This window comes from Protopterus annectens, chromosome 1.part2 (assembly GCF_019279795.1).
Source record: "Protopterus annectens isolate FY-2018-M chromosome 1.part2, PAN1.0, whole genome shotgun sequence".
Lineage (NCBI taxonomy): Eukaryota > Metazoa > Chordata > Ceratodontiformes > Protopteridae > Protopterus > Protopterus annectens.
Genome location: NC_056727.1, coordinates 271,555,913 through 271,566,563, shown reverse-complemented (window position 1 = coordinate 271,566,563; position 10,651 = coordinate 271,555,913).

The following is a 10,651-nucleotide window of genomic DNA, read 5'->3' as shown; positions in this document are numbered from 1 at the left end:
CTAAAGATTTACTGACTTTACCATTTGACTTCTATAACCAGTTGCATACAAAGGTTTATTATAATATAGTATAATATTATGTATGCTCAATTTCAAATTGTCAGCTTTTTTTTGAAAAGCATCTGAGCAGAATGTCTATATGTATTACTGTTTTGCAGCACACAGCATGTAGAGTAGCTGTATATCCAAGACAACTCATATATATCGTATGATATGCATACTCTGCAATTCAAGTTACAATACATATTGAGGCATGCTCAGAATAGTCCTTTGGCACTATGATTATTGTTTCTGCCATGTCAGTTGGTGTACTTCAGTAACTGTGACATGGAAACATGGTATTTGCTGCAGGATTTTAAAAGGTTACATGTGACAGCATTTATTTGTTTAAAACATCTTTTTATATACATCAGGATGAATACGGTTATCTGGTAAAGTTTGTAAAACGTACAGGTTGCAGAAATTCTTAGAATTTGTGAAGGAAGAAGAAGCATTCATTCAGAAGGCTGCATACAGAATTCAGCAGGCTGTGAGTTCTGTCCCCATACTAATTACCTGGGTTAATTTTCTAATGCTAAATCACATGCACCCTATGAGATGTGAAGCATTATTATAATGTTTTATTTCAGATGAGAAAAATAAAAGGAAGAGTCACCTGCTTCATCTGCTAGTAGCTCATGTGGACATTAATGTTCCTGTGACATTTGATCAATCGCTTAGTAAATCTGATAGTATGCAAATTTCCATTGCAAACTGAGAATATCATGGTGCCTGAAGCAAAAAGAGAAAAGCAAAATCACTAAGAAAATAAGAATATTAATAGTAGTTCCTAGGTTCCTATGTTCATCCATCTTTACTAGGTAGTTGATCCAGTAGAACAGTTCTGGCCTAGCAACTGTAATTCCCAATACTTGCCACCATTTTCCATGATGGTTTGTTTGGTGTGACCAGGAGAATATTTGCCCTCATCTAGCTACACATTCAGATTGAAGAAGGTGAGGGGACCACTTTGCTTAAGATGGGAGTCTGTTGAGAAGTAAAGTGAGGTATATATCAGGCCAGCAATTTAGTTTTATGTTATGGTGAAGATTAAGGGATCACTCAGGACAGAGTCACTGCAGCATTGTAGATCAGGCAGACGTCACCCCCATGGAACCTTTACAGATAAGTGAGATAGAGCTTAAGATTTTATGTCTAGGTAGCACAACGTCAGCCCTTGATTTTCATTGTGAGGAAAGACTGAGGTCTTTCAGGCTGGATCATATGTTTGGTGAGGTACATGGCAAGGACATCATAGTCACATGTGGGCCTAATAAATGAAGAGTACAGAGATATGGTAGCATCCTTGGACTAAAGGAAATACCCTTAGTAAATAGCTGAGATAAGTAGATGGACTGACTAATAAGGTATGGCTATGTGGTTTTCATTGAATAGTTCACCATCAATAACTGTGCTCAGGTCTGTGATAACTGTGTCTGTTTTGAGGAAGGTGCCATTAATATCGCAAAAGAAAGGAAGTATGGACTTCCAAAAGATGATACTACACTTTGGCATTTAAATTGAGACTATGGTTGGAACCATTTATCAATGTTTGCTCCAAGTTTACAGTTACAACTTAGTCACTCAAAGGACTCTGTTGTCAGCTTAGATATGAGCAGAGTAAAAAGCCAACACAAGTAACCTCAGTACTAAGCCATGGAAGGAAACGTCTGGTAATGAGCCTTTTTCAAAGAAAGTGTGCTCCAATCATAGTTTTGCTGGTTTTTATCCATGAGTCAGTTTGCTATCCATCGGGTAACATAACAGTTTACATTTAGCTTGATACGTTTATCCATAATGCCTCTGTGAAGAATACTTTCAAAAGCTTTAGCTGGTTTGCTTGCCTGTAAGCATCTCCAACAAGAAAAAATCTTGGATTTCTTAAATTTAGCTAACTTATTAGGGGTTAAAAAAACTCTATGTAAGAATTTTCAAGTAAATATACGCCAATATTCTAAGAAGTACATTTTATAGATGATATTAGATTTATTTTTTTAGATAAACAAGGAAGGTGCCCCAATGTGATATAATTCCAAATTTTATGCTGTGGGAGTATTGGCTACATATCTTTTATGATTTTCCTATGTTAAAACTATTTTGGAGTGATCTGAATGATTTCTTAAAAGCTTTATTTTTTACCCCTTTTCACTAACTAAAGCCTTAGTTTTATTTAATGTTAATGATACTATTCCTTTGAACAAAGATAATATTTTTCTACTATGGACAATACTTGCAATTGCCAGGAAAAGTATTACAAGAAAATGGAATTTAAGTTCTTCTCCACTCATTGAATGATTCATTTCCTTTTTGAAAGAAGTTGTGCTTAAAGAGACCAAAGTCAAAAAACAGAGAATCCATCATAAGCCTTTCATCAACAATCTTTGGGAAAAGGTCATATTTCTTATTGATACTTTGCAAATGGACCCTTTATTTCTCCAGTGAATAATCTGAAAACAATTTAGACAAGTTTATAGGTTCTTGAATTTCCTTTCCTTTGTTTTCCTTCAGGCCATTGTATATATTTGTATATAGTTAATTTGTTTAATTTTGTGTTTGTTAATTAATAAGTTTCTGAGTATGTAGTATTGATTATCATATTATCAGAAAATAAAAATCATTTGAGAAAAAAATAAAGCTTTGGCTGGTTTGATGGAAATGTTATATACTGATTTGCCCTAATCCAAGGCCTCAATGACTTTTTCAAAGAAGCTGATAAGGTTAAGCAGATAAGATTTATCCTTCACATAACTGATTTATGTCAAGGAACTGCAGACTTTCAATTTCCTTATTTATGAGATCCATAATGATGTGTTCCATTGTTTTACAGATAAGGAATGAAAGACTTCTGAACCTATAGTTAATAGGATCAGTTTTGAGGCAGTTTTGTGTTTGGTGGTAGACGGGTGGTGACCACCACAGTTCTCCCAGTCTCAGGCATGAAGTAATAGAAGAGGCTGATGAACAAATTGTGGACTGGATTAGTACACTAGTGCTTCATACTGGCAAAGAAGCACTCCATGTATTACTATATCCCATTGAAATAGTTCTTGTAATCTCCAAGACCATAAATAAGGATTTTTTTCGGAGTGATGCTTAGCATAGTGGCCAGTTAGAGGTCAAGCATGTGTAGGCTAGGTTGACATGGAGCTGAGAAGTTTGAACTAAATGTATTTTCTAATATCTGCTAATATTTCAGACGGTGATAAGGAATAGTTGAGGTGTATATCAACTGGACCAGTGCTAGGTACTGTTTCAAAGGCTCCTAATTTAATTGAAGGACATGGTACTGTCTTTGACATAAAATGTATGTTTGAATGTCATTGTCTTTGGAAAAGAATGCAAATTTGAATTCATACTTTTTTTTTTAAGATTTGATTTTGTTTCTAAGCTTTTTGCTCAACTTTTTGAGTGTAGGCTGGAAGTGAGGAATTTTCAGTTTACAGTGGAGAATTGATTACCTGAACTAATTAGGACTTAGGGTAATTCCTATAATCAAACATACATTGAACTGGATAAAAAACGTCTAAAAGCTTGTTTTTTTTGCATGCAGGGAATACATTTTTCAACCATTCAAGGATTCCAGTGGACAATAAAGAATAGTTTTCAAACATGATCAGGCTACAGGCTCAAAAAACCTTTTACAAGCAAATACATATAACATTTACATATTCAGACTTTATGATTTTTCCTACCACAAAACATTAGAAGACTGTTTTCGGATAATTGATGTTTCAGATAATCAACATTTGGATAATCGATCTCTACTGTATTTCTAAGGAAGAGGAGTTTTCTTTTTTGCTGTCTTTTTATATACTAAGTTTATGATAAAGTTCCACCAAAGGGAGTCATTCCTAAACTAGAAGCTGTATTACAGATTATCTTGATGCAGATAATGAGGTGAGAATGTTTCCTCAGGGAGGGGGGAATTTGGAACTCTTTACTTCATCATATACTTGATGTAAATTTGCTTTAAAGAAATTTCTGATGACAGTTGTGTTTGTGAGTGCTTTGGGCTGAGTTTAAATAGTGAAGACCACTGCTTGATGGTAAGACCTAATCATGGAGGAAATAATTATAATTGCAGGGCGTAATGGTATTATATTTGTAAAGATCAGCTCCGATATAGTTGATCCTATTATAGGTAAACATATAATCTGGTCTAAGGAATTTGCACTTTTAGAGTCTAGGAAGTATTGGGCATATTTATTTGTAATGATGCAGGTTTTCCATGTAATAGATGAATAACTGAAATCCCTAAGTACAATAATTTTTGCTTAGATAGCAAGGGATTCCAGTTTATTTAGGTATGCCTCATGAGTTGTGGGTGACATACAGGGGAATCTATAGTTGACTGGTATGGTAAGGGGTCCCATTTATAGATGAAAAGATGAGAAGGTTTTCTTAGACATTGTCTAGCCATATAGGTCTAGAGATGAAGGGATATCAGAGATATATATGACTCACCATCACCAATTTCAGAAGTACCCTCCACAGAAGATCAAGTTTGTAATGTGCACTGAACCCCAGTATGGAAGGTGTATTATCAATGCACTTGAATCAAGTATCAATAATGACTCAGATGTCTATGTTTTCTAAAGTTAGGGAGGCATCTAGGACAGCAGTTTCATATTTAGGCCTTTGGCATTGAGCAGCACCACCCTTATACTATCCTAGTTTGATTTGGCTAAGATAGTAGATGGAAGATGTTTGTATTACCTAAAAAGACCCACTGGGGATAGATAAGGTCCTTGTCAATAGATTAAAGCGCTGAGGTAAAAGGTGTAGACCATCCCTGTCATAACAGGTGGGACAGTCAGTCATGTTCCATTAGGGTGCCACACATTGGTTCTCCAGAATGACACCAGTAACTGATCCATTTTTTTTTCAGTCAGCCATCATTTGTTTACATTGAGGAATTGTTACCACTGAATTCAGAAGATTGCTGTAGAGTAGCTTTGTGCCAACATTGAATGTATACCCTGAAAGATCTATAATGTTTCCTTATTATACTTTGGCTCACATCATTGAGACCGACAAGCACATTAACTATATTGTTGGATTATTTGAGATGAAGTAACCTCAGGGCCATAGATGTCTGCTGTATCCTGACATCTCACCATCATCCTTTCTTTGCCAATCCTGGTCAGTGAAGTATATGTACATCTAATGATGAATCACCTATATGCAATACATTAGTTTGTGTCTTGACTAGTCTATGATGCCAGATGGACTGATATGATGATCTCTTTCAGTAGAGCATATGTTAAGTGGTGATAGATGTCTAGCATGTGAGATTACATTGTGCTGCTGAGTTGTTTTAGAGGCAGACTTTCACCCTGGAGAACTTTGAGGCTTGAAAAGCGACTTCATAATTACCTCTCCATAAAATGGCTTCTTTTAGGTGATTGGCATGCATATGAAGTGTGGGTGTAGGCACTGACAAATTCCAGGAGTGCTGTTTGTATCTTTAGAGAAGATTCTAGCCTCCATGTTGATGAGATATTTGTACTTCTGACATGGGGATCACAGTGAAAGCAGAAGTAAGTGTTTGTCAGTGAACATTAAGCAGTTGGAGCAATACCTCATGGTACTTACTGCTGTTACGCTGGCAGAAGAGAGTATTGAAATGGTCCTTGGATCCAAAATCAAAGAATACAATGATTTGATGATGTCCCATATATATTAGGCAGATTACGGAATTTAATTATAATAGGTTAACTTAGTTGCAAACAAAAGGAGATTGCAGCACATTAAAGTGACAGATTTGAACTCTGCTCCTTCCTTATATTAACAAGGTCCTAATCTGGACGGCTTCCTTACATGTGGATAGGTTATGGCACTTAGAAGAGGTGTTTTTACAAGAAACACATCTGATACAGCAAGGCATTAATAAGATTAATATGCATAATTACACATTACTAGCAAGTTCACAATATAATAAAAAGCAAAGAGGTATAACAATATTATGGGGAAAGATTACCTTGATGCCAATCAATGATAATTCAGGAATGTTTTGTTTAGTGTCAGTATTAATAAATGGTTTAGTTTATACCCTGGTAAACAACTATTGGTTACCAGGATTGGGTGTCAGGACAGCGAAACAACATTTAGAGAATATAATGCAACATTCCAAAGGTAATACAATAATTGCAGGAGATTGTAATTGTGTAATGAAAGAAGAGGACACAAATGCTAAAAATAAACACAGACACAAGAAATCTCCACTATCAAAATTACTTAGAGTTTACTGACTCATATAACTTAATGGACATTAACGCATATGCTGAACAAGATTCATTGATATTCATAGATTACTCACATAGACATAACACCTTTTCCAGAATATACAGAGTGTATATAACAAAAGATCTTACCACAAAAATAAACAAAGTCAGAACAATCACCTGCCCCTTCTCAGACTATAATGCAATAACTTTTGAAATAGATTTTAACTTTAAGAGAAAACTTACAATCAAAACAATTCCGGCCTATATAGCAAACCTTAAAGAGTTTAAATAACACCATACTGCAGAGATGCAAACATTTCTGGGATTTAAACCTTACAGACAAGGTAGCAGACATACATACATATATGGGATGCAATGAAAGCATATTTATATGGGAAGTCGATAGTCTGGTATAAAAATAAACAAAAGCATTGGAATAAAGAACTGGCAGAACTACAAACTAAAATAGACAAAATGAAATTAGATATTCATAAAGGCAACTTAGCTTCAGAAAAAGAATTAGAAGACCTTAACAAAAATACTTAAACAATATTGAACCATAAAACAATGATTAATGTCAAACTATGTGTTTACTGTATGAATAAAAAAAATCAAAGGAAAATAGTTAAAGGATGAAAAGAATGATAAAGACAAATCAGATAAAAGAAATATGCAATATAGACAAAAAAAAAGAAAAGTATCAGACTTAGAAGGAATTCCAGAAGCCTTTAGAGTGTATTTTAATAAACTGAATAGTCAAGAAAATAAAGCAGACTCAAGTGAAGCACTTAGAAAATTCCTTAAGGAAATATAAGACTAAGACTATCAGATGAACCCAGAAAAATAATACATAAAATATAACAATTACAGAAATTACAGTTAAAATCAAGAAAGTAAAATTAAACAAAACCCCAGGTAATGATAGCATGACACAAGAGATGTTTAAACTACTATCTAATAATGCATTAAATCTATTAATGAGTGTGTTACATCAGATAAAGAAGGTAATAAATGCCCTCCTTCTTGGAAATACACTCAGGTATCACAAATTTTGAAACATGATAAAAAAACCTGATGAATGTACATCATATAGACCCATATATTTATTAAATATAGATTATAAAATATTTATGAGAGTTCATGCAAACAGAATAAAACAAATATTGCCGTTATTGATAAAGAATAATCAAACAGGATTCATTAAAAATAGAAATACATATGACAATATAAAGAGAATTTTGTCCCTTATTAATTTTATAAACAAAATTAAAAATAAAATAAATGTCATTTGCTTATATATTAACAGTGCATTTGATTCCATAAATTGGGATTAGCTTCGGCTTGCACTGGATTTTCAAAAATGTTTACCTCACTAATAAGGTCTCTATAATAAATCTTCGCCGTACATAAAAATAGGATCCAGTTTGTCAGAGCCAGTTACCATTACAAAAGGTACACAGGGTTGCCCACTTTCTCCTTTGTTATTCGCATTAGTAATGGAACCATTAGCAAATTTCATACATGTAAATCCAAATATTCAAGGAATTCAGCTAGATATTGAACTTGAGTTAAAAATTCAACTATTTGCAGACAACATTTTATTGACTTTAAAAGTAGATAACACAAAAAAAGAACTATGGAAAGCAACAATACAGTCTAAGAAGATTGCTGGACTATCATTTAATGAAAATAAAACCAATATGTTACTAATACATATGAACAAAGAAGCATAAAATACAAAAAATATCATAAATATCTATCTAGAAATTATACAAATACCTGGGAGTTAAATTACAAATGGCATAGATATAACAGTGCAACTAAACTATAAGGAGATTTTGGATAACAAAGAACTCATACAAAAATGGAATAAGCTATTTTTTTACTATGGAGGAAAGACTATGTGGGGAATTCAGTAAAGCTTACATGGAGCTAATCTCCATGTAATCATAGTGCCATGGCTCAAACACAGAGTTCAGAGACTTTGCGATCCAGTAAACAAGGCTGGGGTATGTACGAGCCTCCCAGCACTATTCCAGCATGGACATGACGGAATAACACAAATCACCTCATTTGTTGGTGAAAACCTTGCAAATGAGGTGAATTTGTGATCGAGGAAGCAGACAGACACCTATGTTGGAGCAGTGTCCGCTGCAGTAATGTATGCAGTTAGTAACCATGTACATTTCTGTAAAAATCAAAACAGGGGCATGACAGCTCAAAGTAAAGCATGTATTATGTTCATTAGACATGCCAATGGCCAAAACTATGGCCACTGGCATGCCAAAGTGTTGCAAAATTGCAAAAATCAAAAGTTTTTTTTTTGGCCGATTTCGGCCGTTTAAGTGGAGCACAGTGGCACACAAACACAATTGTGCAGAAAATAAAAAAAAAATTAGTAAAAAGGCAATTAAATGTGAAACAGTAATTTTGTCATTATAGTGGGCAGCATGCAGACTCATAACAATGACAGGTAACAGTGACTGCTAAGGACATAGGATCCGGTGTAGTAGAGTAACTAGGGTAAAAGCCAGTAGGGGTATGTAAATGAGCTAAATTTATTGAATAGCAAAATGGGAGACCATGTCCACATGTACCTAACTGTGCAGGAGCTATAATGCAGTGGTGTAAGCAGAAGAAGCAGCTGACATGAAAAGAGGGTGTGTCATGTTTTGTGTAAGCACATTGGAGCACTGCGGCTTCTATTTGCACTCAGCTAAGCACAACTAAGCAAGGGTGTGTGTGTCTGATACTGCTAAGCTGTGCTTAGCTGGTTCAAGAAATGATGAGTGTGTTCATGTCCATGGGAGGGCCTTTTCTGCTCAGCAATGTTTACACTGGCTAAAACAGTCTGGCACACCAAGGGGCTTAAACCCAGTGGAAATAAGAAAAAAAAGGACATAGCAGAATAAGGAAAATGGACTACAAATCACTAATATGGACTCTGCCATTCACAGTGGCCCATTCAAATGTCCAATAATATAGCTGGCAGGTGGAATGTATCATAGTCAGGCAATCACACAGACAGTATCTGTAGCACACCAGTATAAAGTATGCAAACACCTTTCAGTTTGTTTTTTTCCCACAAATTCTGCACCATTGGTGTACACACTTGGGAATTTTAACTGACAAAATGATTGGGGCTGCTGCTTTGCTACATCTGTATGTGCTACAGACTGAAGGTGGTGATAAGGATAATTCTGACAAGTGGCCCAGACCTGAGAAAAATAGTGCTCAGACCCAGGGTAACCTTCCATGGGCTACATGATCGGGAGATACCAGAGGATTACAGGGACATATGTCAGCAACTCACTGAGCTCTGCCGGCCTCACCTCAGACCCAGAGCCAACAGAGGGAAACCCATCCCAGTTGAAACCAAGGTATATATGGCCTTAAGAATACTAGTTACAAGTACTTTCCAAAGACCTACAGGGGACATCATGGGGGTCTCACAGGCATCTGCATCCATGGTACTCCACCAGTTCCTGGATGACACATTTATTTCCCCAGAACCCCTGAGGAAAGGACCAGCAATATGCATCTCTTCCACTATGTAGCAGACTACCCAGAGGTACTGGGTGCCATAGACTGCACTCATGTCCACATCAAAGCACCACCCATTGAAGACGATAGAGTGTATGTCAACCACAAGGCCTATCAACTGCGAGGTCATGTGCATTGCCCATGGCATTATCATGAATGTGTGTGCTGGCAGCCCTGGCAACTATCATGACTTCCACATCTGGCATGCCTCACAGCTGTACCAGGTACTTGCCAGGATGGACATCCCGTATGGCCATCTTATGGGGGATTATGACTATGCACTGGAAGCGTAGATGATGACACCCATCAGAAATGCACACACACCCACTGAAGAATGCCATACTGAGGCACATGCACAAACTAGGAATCTTATAGAGCATGTGTTTGGGCTGCCTTGACATATCTGGTGGAGCCCTGCAGTACTCTCCAGCCCATGTGCACACATGTTCATGGTATGTGCCATGCTACACAATATGATCCTGTGGGAACATCTGTGGCAGGAACATCACAGGGAAGGGGCACTCAGCCCCCCACCATTGCCAAAGTCTCCACAGGCACAGGGGGACTTGGAGGAGGAACCCCCTGAGCCTGCCCCTGTATGCAGATGTAGGCTTGCCCAGTATGCCCTGGCCTTGGCAAAGAGGCAACGCATGGTACATACACTGACACCCTAGGGACCCAGGGATTGACACCTCTCTCTGACTCGCACATACAGTAAAATGGATGCCACACACATCACACTACCTGTACTTTACAATGTATAAGCTGTGGACTGCATGTATCTGACAGAGTCAGCCCTCAAGCACCATCCTCACAACTGGCACAGGCACAAGGTAAATCAC